The 2507-nt window shown below is 43.3% G+C and overlaps 1 pseudogene; it reads left to right on the top strand.

The window, feature by feature from the left end:
• Window positions 1-1616: 1616 nt before the first annotated feature.
• Window positions 1617-1994, top strand: LOC108523728 (brain protein I3 pseudogene; annotated as a pseudogene).
• Window positions 1995-2507: the final 513 nt, after the last annotated feature.

Raw genomic sequence — 2507 nt, 5'->3', positions numbered from 1 at the left:
TAAGTGCTTAAATTTAATGTTCCTAGAAGTCCTTGAAAATAAAGAAATGAAACTTGTAATACATTACTCAGGAAGTGCCAAGAAAAAAAAAATATTCTCATAGAAGGTTTTGCTCAGGAGCATTTTGATATAAGAAGCTGAGTTCAAAGATTACCAAAATCCTTAGACAAAGTAGTATGATAATGCTTTAAAAAACAGTATTGTCTTTCCACAATTTTATCAGTATGGAGTATAATACAAACGTATAATTTTTAAAAATAAGATTGAGTTTGTTTTCTAATGGAGAGACTGGTTAATCTGAGTCTCCTAAACTTATTCTATTTATAGATCAGATAACATTATACCCCACATAATGTTTAAGAATACTGAAAATATAAAATAATACAATCAATGACATTGAATTATAATTTATTTATTTATTTATTTATTTTTTGAGGCAGGTCTCACTCTGTCACCCAAGATGGAGTGCATTGGCGCAATCTCAGTTCACTGCAGCCTCAACCTGCCTGGGCTGAGCTGACCCTCCCACCTCAGCCTCCCGAGTAGTTGGGACTACAGGTACATGCCACCATGCCCAGCTAATCTTTGTATTTTTAGTAGAGACAAGGTTTTACTATATTTCTCAGGCTGGTCTTGAACTCCTGAGCTTGAGTGATCCACCTCCCTCAGCCTCCCAAAGTGCTGGGATTACAGGCATGAGCCACTGCGCCCAGCTGAATTATAATTCTGATACATGTTTTTATATCAGCATTAATTATATTTTGTAATGTGTTAGATTCAGCATAATACCTAAAATCTTTAGTTAAATTAAGTCTTTGGACTATAGTAAATTGAATTAATAGATAATCTTTGGATAGCTGGGGAATTTTGAAGTAAGATAAAATATTGAAGCATAAATCACCAAATATAATTTTGGGAACTAATATATACTTTTGCTCTTTATTTTTATGAAATAGGGTGGCTATTACTTTACATTATGTAATTTTGCGTGTGCTCAATGTTACCACTTTAAAAGGCATAAAAAGCACATATCTGATGGTGGGGAGCAGTGGTCATATTAGGCGCACTTAGCAGCTTTGCTGTTGTGCCAAAATGCTTATTTGTGACAAATAGTTCTAAATTACTGGCCACCCCAACCCTGCCCTCACACCTAGTACTTTCTGTAAAAAAGATGGAGTAACAAGACCAGATTAATTCTCTTGCCTTGAATAACTAAAACACCAAAAAGTATGTATTTGAAACAATGGTTTTCAGACATTGAATAACAGGAGAGAGCAGTAATCCCTGAGAGCAGGAAAACAAATGAAGTGAGCCTAATGATTGACCCAGCCTCCTGCCTAGAGTCTCCAGACTATAGCACAGAGAATACACCTGGGCTGTCAATGAGTTGAGGAGACATTGTTGGGAGTATAGGAAGGCCAAGGCAGCCAGGATTTGCAGAACACAGTGCTGAAGAGGAGTGGGGAGAGAGAACTCTGCAAATCTGCAGTGAGTAGATCCCTTCTCCCTTATGTAGGTACTGGTCAGCATACATCTGTGAGGAAACTCCTCAAGATTAGGGTCACCACTGGGGCCTAGGGTCACCACTGGGGCCAACCGAGCTGAGTGGGTCAGCCATGGACCACAAGCCCCTGCTGCAGGAGCGGCTGCTGGCCTACAAACTGGAGGCCGTCCAGGGCAACTATGCATGCGCCCTGCACAGCTATGGCGTCACCCCTGCCAGCCCCCGCCAAAGCCCTACCCCTACCTCGTCACAGGGGTACCCACCTGCCACCCCAGGGTCTACAACATCCACAGCTGGACTGTCACCCAGTACCCTGCCAACTCCATCACGGTCATGGGAAGCTGTCCCGTCTGCAGGGTCAGGGGTGCTGGAGGACTGCTTCACCTTCCTGGGCATCTTCCTGGTCATCATCCTGTTCCCCTCTGGGTTCATCTGCTGTTTTGCCTCGAGGAAGCGAAGATGCCCCAACTGCCGAGAGACCTCAGCTTAAAGGGAACACCACTCCCGGCTTTCCTACACCCAGCTCTCTTTTTCTAATGTAAATTTCATGTATAATAGTTTCATTTGATTAAGCTTCGGAACTGTTTTGTTGTTGTTGTTGTTGTTGTTGTTGTTTGAGTCAGAGTTTCACTCTTGTCACCCAGGCTGGATTATAATGGCACGATCTCGGCTCACCACAACCTTTGCCTCCCAAGTTCAAGCCATTCTCCTGCCTCAGCCTCCAGAGTAGCTGGGATTACAGGCACCAATCACCACGTCTGGCTAATTTTTGTATTTTTAGTAGAGATGGGGTTTCACCATGTTGGGCAGACTGGTCTTGAACTCCTGAGCTCAGGTAATCCATCTGCCTTGCCCCCAAAAGTGCTGGGATTACAGATGTAAGCCACCGTTCCCAGCCTCAGGACTGTTTTGTAAAGCAAGATGGGATAGATGTGTCACATGGGAGCCACAGTTTCCTGGAGTGTGGAGAGGCAGCTCTGCTGCTCCCTCCCAAGGTTAATGA

This window comes from Rhinopithecus bieti, unplaced genomic scaffold (assembly GCF_001698545.2).
Source record: "Rhinopithecus bieti isolate Rb0 unplaced genomic scaffold, ASM169854v2 scaffold_72161, whole genome shotgun sequence".
In the NCBI taxonomy this organism is placed as follows: domain Eukaryota; kingdom Metazoa; phylum Chordata; class Mammalia; order Primates; family Cercopithecidae; genus Rhinopithecus; species Rhinopithecus bieti.
The sequence above is the reverse complement of the archived record's forward strand: the minus strand, read 5'-3'. Positions and strand labels throughout refer to the sequence as shown.